The following is a 12,296-nucleotide window of genomic DNA, read 5'->3' as shown; positions in this document are numbered from 1 at the left end:
ATGTTAAAATATCAGCTGTTTATGTAGTTTTAATAATAGTTCTTATTACACAGTAACTGCTCTTCCCCAACTTATTACTGATTGAAAATTTGTGTATTATCTGTTTTAAAAATATTTTACCATTGTTTAATTTATCAATGATGGCCTTCTATCAGTAGGTAGAATGCAATTAACTATAGCACTATTTTTTTAATAATAATTCTGAATCATCACAGAAAGTTCTTAGATAGTATACATTTTTAAGCAAAACATGACATATACAATAATTAAATATATCAGAGCACTATTTTTATTGAATAATAATTCTGAATTATCACAGAAAGTTCCTAGAATATATACATTTTTAAGCAAAACATGACAAACATAGAATAATTACCTGCTGTGGTATCTACTACATTCAACAGTGCTTATAATAGGAAGTGAGATGATTTTCTTTCAGAATAGCTCAGGAAATTACCATCCCCCACCAACTCCTTACAAACACACATATTCTTAACTCTTTCATCAAGAGACAAAGTGTAATTATTAACGGAATTTGCATCATGCACATAGATTTGTCTGGAAATCAATATATTTGAGCCTTAATAAAGGGGAATATTGTGGATTTTTTAGAATTTAATATTTAGTTTGTATTTTCCATCTCAAGAAGATATACAAAGTAGTTTAGGGAGAGTGAAGGAGGAGGAGGAGTTTGGGGAAATCTCTTGTCTCATTTTGCGCAGTTTTCCAAAACAAACTGATTTAAATTTAGATTTAGATTAGATTTAATTGGATTTGTATGCCGCCCCTCTCCGAAGCTAAATTTTTAGCTTCTTCATGCTATCTGAACTTGTATAAAGTTCAAATACAAAGAAATACATTAGTACCATTTCTCTAGCAAGGTAGAGAAGCATTGATGTTTTCCATCCAATTTCTTATTTTGTTAACATTCTGTCTTTCTGCTGTTTTAGAAATGGCCAATCTCTGCACCAGATACAGATCCTTCAAAGTTGTGCCATGATAGTTAGGTTGATGGGAGCTGGTGTTCGGGAATTTTGGAGGGCTGAAAAAATATAAGGTGATAAAATATAACATTCTAAAAAAAAACCATTTAGAAACATTGGGCAAAAGTAATTAAATAATTATTTAAGCAACGATAAGGTAGTGCATTCCAGACATTGATCACTCTATTTCTGAAGTCGTACTTTCTACAGTCGAGTTTAGAACAGTTAACTTTTAGTTTCAATCTATTACGTGCTCGTGTATTGCTGCGGTTGAAGGTGAAGTGGTCATTAACAGGAAGGACATTTTGGTTTATGATTTTATGAATTACAGCTAAATTAGATCACAGGCAACATAGTTGTAAATTGTCTAATTGCAGTATTTCAAATCTGGTGGAATAAGGTATTTTGTTGTGAGCGGAGGAGTGAAGGACTCTTCTTGTGAAATATTTCTGGTCTCTCTCGATTGTATTAATGTCTGATATGCAATGGAGGTGCAGACAGGTGAGCAGTATTCTAGAATTGGTCTAACAAATGTTTTGTATGCTCTGGTTAGCAGTGCAATATTGCCAGAGAAGAAGCTACGTAAGATTAGATTAACAACTCTTAGTGCTTTTTTGGCAATGTTGTTACAGTGGGCTCTAGCACTTAGGTCATTGGATATGAGTATTCCAAGGTCTTTGACAGAGTGAGGGTCATCTACAAGTTCATTTCCACCAAGTTTGTATTTTGTGTTCTGATTCTTTTTGCCAATGTATAAAACAGATCATTTGTTGGTTGAGATTTGAAGTTGCCAATTGTTTGATCATTCTGCTACACGGTCCTTTTGAAAGGTAGCAGCATTGTTGGTCTGCAAAGAGAACACAGTTGCTTATAATGCAATCACAAAGATTGTTTATGTAGTATATGAAGAGTGTTGGTCCACTGTTGTCAGGAGCAGGATTAGATATGGCACTTCCTATTTTGACCACTTGTTGTCTGTTAGACAGGAATGCTGTTATCCAGTCCAGAGATGCCATAGGATTTTATTTTCTGAAGTAGTTTGTCATGAACTACTGAATAAAAAGCTTTACAAAAATCTATGTAGATTTCGTCTATTGCTTTACCCTGATCAAGTTGTGTGCTCCATATGTTTTTGCAGTGTAAGAATTCCAGATTACAGGATAACTTTTTTTCTGAAACAAAATTGTTTATTGGAAAGTAGATTACTAATTTCTAAATGAAGTGTAATGGATTGGTTTATGATTAATTCCATGACTTTGCAAGTGACGCAACCCAAAGGGATTGGTCTGTAATTTTCAACATTACTAGGCATTTCCCAAAGTGTAAACTATTTTTGGAAATGCTGCCTTAAACTACTGTCTCTTAAATGATGCCTGCAGTTATTTAGTTCCCAAGATTTTGGAACCCATCCTCTTGCTCCTGGCAATCCATCTTAATACTAGGTAACTCTGGCCAGTTCATAAGCAGCAACCATTAATCAGATAATGTTGTCTTCCTTTCATTCCCATCCTATTACAACCTCACACCTTGTCCATGTTTCCAGCCTCAATTAAAAACACTATTTTCTGCCCAAGTTACTTGAGGCCTTCAGTGTAGAATAGTCTTCAGGACTTTATTCCAGTTCTAGTGGCAACCCTATATTCAGTTGCCTGAGTTTTCTGACATTTTCCCACCCCTCCAAAGGTTGGTTATTGCCTTGGATAGTCATTTCATTCTGTTGAGTGGCTATTAAATCAGTGATGTATACTCTACCATAGAGTGAAACTGATTAAATTCTGGTAGTTCCAGGCAGCAGTGCCAGCTTACTGGAGGGCTCTGATCAACTGATTAAGATCATAGAGCTAAGGTTCTTAACTTGCAGTTACCACTTCTTAAGAAAGAGCTATAATGATACAACCTGGGAGGCGGGGGAGGAAGAGTTACTGCCTAGGTTATGATCAGATAAAAAGAAGGGAACCCTAGCTGAATGATAGTTAAAGAAAGAATTTTAAAAGGCATCTGCCCTAGAGTGCCAGCTTAGTAAAAAGAGATGGCACAAGATACTTTCAGACTTGCAAAGTTCTTTTAAGGTAGCCTTTCAATAAAGTAATTGTGTTTCCTGTCTAGTTACTTGTAAGTCTGACTGGGCTGCACCACAGAGAAAAGAAGCTCAGGAAGAGATATTATATTTAAACTATCTGCATGAACTCAGTTCTGGCTGCAATGGAGTATTGCCGAGATGTTGCTTTTCAAAAATCTTTGTATTGCCGAGATGTCGATTTTAATCTTTGTATTTCTTTTGGACTTTGACTCATGGTCCTGAATTAATTAGGGAGTCTTTGGGAAACTTCACCCAGTAAAACCCAGATCATAATTTTTGAAGTTGTCTTAAGAAACCATCAGAGGAGCAGTATAGGAAACTGGTAGCTTTGACTGCAATACAGAATTGATCTTTGTGAATCTTTCTTCCTTGGCATCATGCTTTTTTAAAATATCAGGTATGAAATTTCTAATTTCCTAGTAAAATATGTAATTTAACTCTCAAATTAGTGTCAAACACAAGAAAACAGCCATCATGACTCTTTTCTTTTTTCAAAATAACCCAAGACTGATCTAAGCCAATAAAAGCTTATTACTTTAATGGTTACAAGTTGGTAGAAAGAGAAACAAAACAAAAGTTCAGAGAAGAACAACATTTGCTCAAAATGTAAACTTTTGCAATATTAAATTTTGCCATACAGGTCTGGATATTTTGAACCTGTCTAAAGGATGCGGTCCAGTGATGGGCTCCTATGGGTACAGTCAGGTACGCAGAATTTGCAGAAAAATGTTGGTAAGGCATGCAGAACCAGTAGAATTTTTTTTTCTTTTTAATCCCTTCTGGGCTCTGGGTATGTTTTTCCTATCGCAGTAAATGAGGTTGAATTTGTATAATTGTAGAAGAGCTCTCTCTCTCTCTCTCTCTCTCTCTGTGTGTGTGTGTACATACATATACAGTTTATATAGTAGATAATGTATATTTTTGTGTGCCAGTGTGTAATATGTATGTACACATATGGCATATATACATAGAATTAAATAGTATAATTTTGATGTTCAGTAATAGTAGATAGATAGGGAAATTGCATCTCTTTGAGGCGAGGAGAAGCCAGACACCCTAACCCTAACCCAAACCCTTGATGTGAGTGACGTTGGCCACCTTTAAGCCAGTCAGATGACCTTTAACTTGTAAGGTGACTAGACATCCCGCTTTTGGTGGGACAGTCCCGCTTTTTAACAAATTTTCCCGCATCTTGTGGCATTTTTTAAAAGTCCCGCTTTTTTGAAAAAATGCACGACAAGCTTCCAGCCACCCCAGTCCTTTGCAGCCCGGCGGCGGCAGCATCTACTTCCACCTTCAGATGCTCTTGCTGCAAGATTCCTCAGGGGGAGTTTAGCGCTGATCAAAAGGTAAGGCTTCTGCCATTCCACCCCCACAGCCCACGTTCATTTGGGAAAAGCCTCCCGAGATGTAGCTGTAGGAGGGGGGAGCCACCGCTTCAGGAAGGTTTGGGATTCCTTTTAGTGAAAAAGGATGCAAATTCCTTTGGACTGCAAGGTACTAGAATATAATGTAATAAAGTTGTGATGCCTCTTTTCTTTGCCCCTTCCAACCGAATACCCTGCTTTCCTCTTTTCGGTCGCGTTACACCACGTACGGAAAAAAATAAATACATTTACTGCTCCGCCTGCTTCTCCCCCCCTACCTCCTACCCTTCCCCCTTTTCTGTTGGTGCAAGAATGAGAGTTTAGTAGTAGGAGGGGCTGGAAAAGAAAATGAGAGATAGGTGCGTGCTGGCAGCTTTCAAAATAACCCCTCAACCCTGCATTTTACCCTCTGGGGAAATAAAAGGTTTCCAAAGCAAAACAAGCTGGCACGCTTGGCAGCCTGTGCTCAGGAAAGTAATCCAATTCCTGCAAGCCGGTACGACCTGGGATATTATGGAATGCCAGCTCTGACCTTACAGATGGAATCTGGCTGCCAGTCCAGGGAAAAACAAAACAAAAAACTCCTGGGCTCAAATGCGAGGATTCCATAGATCAATTTTTTGAAAATGTGTGATTCCCCAAAAGTATGCAGAGGTATTGCTCCTACGAAATTGGCGTCTTGCAATGTATCTTCAACAGCTAAACTGTGCTGAGTAAAATCGTGCAAATTTCCTCAAAGTTGTAATTTTTGGATATGTCTGGAACTCTCATAACATCCAGGCATCTTCCCCTGCAACAGAAGTGACAAATTTAAGGAGTAAGGTGTGGTGAATAAAAGTGCAGCCTCAAGCTCCATGCCTATAACATTGAAAAGATGTACAGTATGTTATTTTATGGATAGCTGTGTTTTCTCATCTAAGTAACTGTCAACAACGATACCAAATTTTAAAAGTTATTTTGACCCCCTTTCCTCATACTTTCCCTATCATCTGCTTTACCCCTGTTTCTCTGAGAGTGATACTGGTATGATCTTTTTCCCCTTGTTTGGTACATCACAACATGTTTTGATTTTGTGAACATGGGAATGAATGAATGCATGTGGCTGAGGAAAATAGGGTAACTCACACTCTAGAACTGTTGTCATGGTGTTATTTGTACCATTTTCACCTAAAAGTGCTATCTGTCCCATGAGGTTCCCAGGAATTCCCATCCTAGTTTGGAAGGTGGTAAAATCATAGGGGCTATAATTTGGGGACAGGATGCACCTTCCTCTTTGAAAGTGGTAATGTTCAGTTCCAAACATCTGGTGGTTTCACAGAAAGCCCTTTAAGATATGAAGGAATACTTTTTAAATAAACCACAGTAGCTTGTTATGGAAGGGGCTTTTCAAGAAACAGCTAATTTTAACACATGCATACAATGCATCTGTTAAAAGTAGCCCCTGATGACAATTGATTATTTCTTAGATTTCTATTAATCCATAGCCAGCTACCATTTCTTTCCCAAAATATTCAATTTCCTATTCACACACACACACGCACACACACACACACACACATGCTATCTCTCTTTTGTGTGTGTGGTTATGAGAAGATAATGATGTCCTATTAAGAAATTAATATTACATATCACTGTGAACTGTTTTTGTGTAGTGTGCATTTGTTTTTATTATTATTATAATTATAAAAATCAATACATTTCAAAAAAGAAAAGAATCCCCCCTCCTCTCACTCCGGTCAATGGTGTCCCACTTTACCAATGTTAAAATCTGGTCACCTTACCTTTAAGCCACCTCCCAGATCACATGATCATCAAAGCACTCCCACCTAGTCAGATGGCCATCAAACTATAGGCGCAAAATAAGCTACGCCCACAGTGTGGTAGTAAAACTTTTTGCAGTCTTTCATTGATGGGGTCCATCTTTTGACATTATATAAGCTGATTTTCATCAACGCTTTAGCAATGACTTGAGCTTTAAGTGGCTATAATTTTTCACCAGTTTTATGAATTATTAGCTGGATAAAACAAATAAAAACTGATGACGACAACAACAACAAAGAACAAAACACCCAAGTGCACCTGTAAATTAATTGTGCTTTAATCTCTTTCCTGATTAACCAGCCAGACAACCAACAGATTTCAGTTAGATAAAACTACTTTTTGCAAATCACACCTTAACAGTTTTATGTACAACTATCTGGGACTGAGACTTTCATTCTTACTCAGTATTCTTTTTTAGGCAGAATAAAGAAACATACAATGTAAGCAATACTTACTTCTTCTTTCTGAAGTTTTATAAACATAATTTTGAAATGACTTCTATTAGGGACTTTAGAGCATAGATTAAATCCCTTCATAGTCAAAATAAAACAATCACAGGGAGTTGACCAAAGAGATGTCATTGGAAGACTGAATACCCAGAACCAGAAAGATATACAAATGTAGCAAAGGGAGAAAAAGAGAGAGGGGTGGAGGGAGGGAGTGGGAGAGAACACCCTTGTGCCATGGGGAAAAATAAAACTTGATGTCATATTTTCTTATATTGCAATTCCTTCTCAAAGAAGAACCAGGTGTTCTTTGGTTGCTCTACCAAGGAACCTGAATATTGTGACGTTGCTATTAACTGTGAAGTATGTCTAAAATAAGTCTAGCGGCTCATTTGGTATTTGCTTCTGAGACATGGAAAAAAGATGGAGAACTAGGGTTTACAACTTCACCAGGACTCTTGAGCTGGTATATGTTGTATCAGTAGAGTGTTGGGAATAAGAAGCAGAATCTCTAAGGTAGTTATAGCAAAGATTCTGAACCTCCTTAGGCCAGGAGGAGCATTTTGAATGGGATACCCTGGTATGGGTATTCTCACAAAATGGTTACCATAATGATAAACTGGAAGGGACAGTGGTGAATTTTGCCTTTCTTCTTCTACATGGTCCTAATGCTGCAATTTTTATTTCCCCCCCCCTCCCTGCTGACGTGGACACATTGCCAAAGAAATATTTCCAAGATCCACCATTTTTATTTTCTAAGATTGTTTAAGGGTCAAAGTCATTTCTGGGATCAAAAGAAGAAGTGAATACTCCACTTTGCACCATGCCAATTTAAAAAAACTTTGAAAACTTAAACAGAACAAAAAGCTGGAGATGAAGTATTTTCTGTATGTGTGGGAATGGATAGGAATATAATTTATGCAAAAATCCATGAAGCAGATTTTAAGCTACAATAGAAAGGAGATATATTTATTTGAAAAATATTATAAGGCTAGGCAAAGCCAAGCAACCAGCCAACAACATCCAAGTAAGAGGTAAGGACAACATACATGTGTGCTTGGGGAGTAGGCTGAGTGAAAACAGTCTAAGATTAGCAGACTCTTTGATAAAGATGGGCACAAAGTAAATCTATAATCCTTCATCTATAAGACACTGTCCCTGTATCATAAAGAGTAGAGTCATCAGATTAATTCTTCAGTAACACTAAAAAAAGTATTATTTTACATATTGCTGTTCTTGAACATCATTTTGGGTATTGCAAATATATAGTGATTCTGTCAATCACTACAGATCTAGTCTGTCAGAGAACCAATTTGGAATATTTGTATTTTGCATTAGAAAAAAATCAACAAGTGTATCAGCACCAGCCCTCCTATCAGTTCTTGTATTGCTGTGGGTCCAGAGATGGGCTGCTGCCCGGATGTGGGGAAATGCAGTAGGGTAGCAAAAATGGAGCCCAACCCCAGAGCACCCAATTTGCATTGAAAGAAGTTGAAAGAAAATGCAGGGTGTCCTGTATAAGCCACACCCACAGTGTGGTAGTAAAAATTTTGGTAGCCCATCACTGTGTGGGTCATAGGTATAATATTTTTATTGAATCCTGGGTTAATTGTCATTGTCTTATATAAAGGACTTTTAGTATCCTGAGACTACTTCATTTGGCAAACATATAATTCAAATAATCCACTAACATTATGGGACTGTGCCATCCTGTCACTGACCACCAGACAAAACTTTTGCTAGAACCTCGAATACAGCTCATCTGTCTGGAACCCATATCGTATCTCAGACATCAACACCCTCGAAAATGTCCAAAGGTACTTCACCAGAAGAGCCCTTCACTCCTCCACTCGAAACAGAATATCCTACGAAACTACACTTACAATCCTGGGTCAAGAAAGCTTAGAACTACGATGCCTTAAACATGACCTAAGTATTGCCCACAAGATCATATGCTGCAACATCCTGCCTGTCAACAACTACTTCATCTTCAACCGCAATAACACAAGAGCGCACAACAGATTCAAACTTAATATTAACCGCTCCAAACTTGACTGTTAAAAATATGACTTTAGCAATCGAGTTGTCGAAGCATGGAACTCATTACCGGACTCCGTGCTGTCAACCCCCAACATTTTCCCCTTAGACTATCCACGATTGAGCTCTCCAGGTTCCTAAGAGGTCAGTAAGGGGCATGCATAAGTGCACTAGTGTGCCTTCCATCCCCTGTCCAATTGTCTCTCCTATATCTCCTATATCTTTTCTTACATTCATATATCTCTCCCTCTTTTCTTCATCGACGTATTTTATTCTCATATCTCTTCTTCTATCCTTTACTTGATATATTTTACTACATGTATATTATTTTCAACCTTCATTTTGTATTGGACAAAATAAACAAACAAACAATAAATAAATAAATAAATAGACAGACAGACAGTCAGACAGACAAACAAACAAACAAACAAACAAACAAACAAACAAATAAAGTCTTGTAAATTGTTGTGTTATACAGGAAAATAGTGACTTAAACAGGAGGGATTTAACACTTGTCCTTTAGCATGGCATTCATCATTTCCCTATCCCTTTTAATATGGAAGATCTATTCTGCGGGTTAATGGATCCAGATGTTTGCAGGTCTTTGAGAATGTTTTCCCTTCATATAGTCTAGTGGTGGCAAACCTATTGCACGGGTGCTACAGGTGGCACGTGGAGCCATATCTGCTGGCACATGAGCCGTTGCCCTAGCTGAGCTCAAACATGCATGTGTGTGCCGGCCAGCTGACTTTTGGCTTGCACAGAGGCTCTGGGAGGAAGTTTTTGGCTTACAGAGAGCCTCCAGGGGGATGGGGGAGGGTGTTTTTACTCTCTGCCAGCTCCAGGAAAGCCTTTGGAGCCTGAGAAGGGTGAAACATGAGTCTACTGGGCCCACCAGAAATTGGGAAGCAGGCCATTTTCAGCCTCAAGAGGGTCTACGGGAGTGGCAGAAGCTGTTTTATTCTCCCCAGGTATTGAATTATGGGTGTAGGCACTCACGCATGTGTGATAGCGCACACCCACACTCTTTTGGCACCCAAGGAAAAAAAGGTTCACCATCACTGATATAGTCAATGCTTCTTTCAAAGCCTTGTATTCAACTGCTTCCAAACTTGTCAAATTTGGTACTCAACACATTTTGATGTGGCAATATTGTCCCAGGACTCATCTTTGGGGCTTGACATCCTGCAAAAGGAATACACTGATCTATCATTAACTATCTAGGCTTGACTATCCCATATTGTCACTTTTCTCATACCTCTTGATATTTTTCTACTACTATACCATCCATTTTACAAAAAATTGCCATTTATTTTGGGAACCAACTTCTTTATACCTTCTCTGAAATTCATTTTCTGTGCAGGCTGAAATCTTCTCTGCCTGCATAATCTGTATGAGCCCAAGTGTATCAGTATAGCATAATTAGGATTATAATCTGGTGACAATATATTGACATTGATCATATAATCAGAGTATATTGGGACAATTACCACCTGTGTTCTGTGCTCCTGTTAATGCAGTCGTCTTTTTAACTGCTACATCACATTGCTAGCTAGTATTTTACTTAGATCAATAAGAATAACCTTGAGGTAAGAAGGGTGACCTATATATTTTCTAAATAAGCAAATAAATGATCATACTTCAAAATATTCTCCTTTTGAGAATATGATGACATCACGTAAGCATGAACACCCTATATCGTAGTGATGGCAAACCATTTTCCTCGGGTGCACATGTGCGAGTGCCCACACCCATAATTCAATGCCTGGGGAGGGCAGAAACAGCTCCCCCTCGGAGGCCCTCTGGAATCCAGAAACAGCCTGTTTCCCAACTTCTGGTGGGCCCAGAATGCTTATATTTCACCCTCCCCAGGCTCCAAAGACTTCCCTGGAGCCAAGGGAGGGTAAAAATACCCTCCCACAGCCGCCCAGAGGCTCTCTGGAAGCTAAAAACACCCGCCCAGAGCCTCTGTGCAAGCCCAAAATCAGCTGGCTGGCACACACATGCACATTGGAGCTGAGCTAGGGCAACAGCTTGTGTGCCAGCAAATATGGCTCCACATGCCACCTGTGACACCCGTGCCATAGGTTCGCCATCACTGTTATATGGCATCCCAGAAAGCATAAACTGCAAACTAGAAGCTTTTCTCTAAAATATGTTAGAAGCAGGATTCAAAACAACATGCAGAACAATAAAACCTCAATTTAACGAACAGTTTGGAGAAGGGGATGTGCATTAAATCTAAATGTGCATTCAATCTGAATGTACATTTTTTGTGTCAAGTTTTATGATTTGCATCATTGCATAATCAATGTACATGGTATCATTTTCAGTAAAACATCTCTTTAACTGGCAAACCTTAAATGAACACCAGTCTATAAAATGGAGGTTTGTCAGAACAAAAATGGTACTACAGAAAAATCAATTTCATAAACTATGTGTATTTTAAAGTTAAGTGATTAACAGTTTTATTGTGAAGAAGATACATTTGAACAATGGGCGACAGTTTTGAGGTTACAATAGATGCAACTCAGACAGTGGATTCAAAAAGTAATTCAGTTACTGGCTGTGGTGTTTCCTTCCTTCCTATTGTTTTCAATTATGAACTTGAGAAATAAGAATTAAGAAGAACATGAGTTAAAATGTTTAAATACTTGACAAAATACATTTTGATCCACAAGGTTTTTTTTTTTTTTAATGCAGCCTTCATATTTAAGAAGCCGTGGCAAGAAGTTGCCATTATTTTCTGGTTTTGTCAGATTTACAGTGATATAACTGTTGCCAATTATAGAATCCACTAGGACATCTCCATCAGAAAACCATCAGTTTGCAGACTTCTGGTAACTTCATGGGTCTGTTCCACTGACTAACAGCTCTAACGTTTAGACTATTCTTCTGTACCTATTGCTTAAACCTGTGGGGCCTTGAGGTTTTGGTTGTGATCTTCCTTTGTATAAACCTACTAAAGGTAGTTCCCGTTTCTTGTGGCAGCTCTTCAGATACAGTGGTACCTCGAGATACGAGTTTAATTCGTTCCGGACCTGGGCTCTTAAGTCGAGCAGCTCTTATCTCGAACGACTTTTCCCCATAGGAATTAATGTAAATAATTTTAATTGGTTCCAGCCCTCAAAAAACTCACAAAGTTAGTCTAAATTATGCAGAAAGACATGTTTTTAATGAAGAAATGTACATGTACATATAAATGAATAATGAAGTTTCTTTCACTTAACTTGTAAACTTTCTTAAACTTTTAAATTTACATATGTTCAACTTCTCTGCCACCCAATCCTGTAGGACAGAGGTCCCCAACCCTTTTTGCACCAGGGACCGGCTTTAAGCGATCAAGAGAGGAATGGGTGAATGAATGGACGGAGGGTGGAAAGGAAGGAAGGAAAGAGGGAAGGGACAGGAACAGAGGAAGGAAGCAAGGAAACTTATGAAAGGGGAGAGTAAGAGAGGAATGAGTGAAGGGAGGGAGGGAGGGAAGAAAATGGGAAGGAGAAAGAAAAGAAGAAATAGAGGAAGGGAAGGTAAAAGAGAGAAAGAAAAAGAGCAAGAAAGA

At 38.3% G+C, this 12,296-nt stretch overlaps 1 protein-coding gene across 1 annotated transcript in view; it reads right to left on the bottom strand.

The window, feature by feature from the left end:
* LOC139166803 (P2Y purinoceptor 8-like) overlaps positions 1-387 on the bottom strand; it is a 29,762-nt gene extending 29,375 nt beyond the window's left edge. Inside the window, exon 1 of the mRNA XM_070750889.1 lies at positions 377-387. The gene's annotated coding sequence lies outside the window, so the exon portion shown is untranslated. The remainder of the gene's footprint in view (positions 1-376) is intronic.
* Between the last annotated feature and the right edge of the window lie 11,909 nt (positions 388-12,296).

This window comes from Erythrolamprus reginae, chromosome 4 (assembly GCF_031021105.1).
Source record: "Erythrolamprus reginae isolate rEryReg1 chromosome 4, rEryReg1.hap1, whole genome shotgun sequence".
Lineage (NCBI taxonomy): Eukaryota > Metazoa > Chordata > Lepidosauria > Squamata > Dipsadidae > Erythrolamprus > Erythrolamprus reginae.
Note: the sequence above shows the minus strand (reverse complement) of the source record. Positions and strands in the feature narration are given on the sequence as shown.